The sequence below is a fragment of the Hyalella azteca genome, unplaced genomic scaffold, assembly GCF_000764305.2.
Source record: "Hyalella azteca isolate HAZT.00-mixed unplaced genomic scaffold, Hazt_2.0.2 contig10279, whole genome shotgun sequence".
NCBI classification, from domain to species: Eukaryota; Metazoa; Arthropoda; class Malacostraca; order Amphipoda; family Hyalellidae; genus Hyalella; species Hyalella azteca.
The window spans coordinates 1,275-1,701 of NW_025940324.1; positions in this window are offsets into that span (position 1 = coordinate 1,275).

Consider the following 427-nt stretch of genomic DNA (forward strand, 5'->3'; position numbering starts at 1 on the left):
CATTTATCAACACAACTGGCTTTCTGATTCACTCTTTGAGTTTGATGCGCTTGAGACGAAATTTGCCAGTTTTTGTTTAAATTATTTGGTCGTAATTTTTTGTGTTTTTTTTTCAGGCTGTCAGGCTAGAGCTGACAGCCTGACGGTGATTTAACCGGTTGCCTTTGGTATGGAAAACTCCAGTTGCCTTGCTGGTTCAGGGTTTAGCGTTGGAGTTTGGACTTGGCAAGTTGGCCCTTGGACCCTCCCAGCATAGTGGCAAAGCAGAGAGTTTTTTAGACTCTCCCTCAAGTTTGTTTTTGAGTCCTATAAGTAGACCAGTAGAGCATAGTGGCAAAGCAGAGAGTTTTTTAGACTCTCCCTCAAGTTCATTTTTGAGTCCTATAAGTAGACCAGTAAAGTATCCTGGATACTAGCATCATCATAC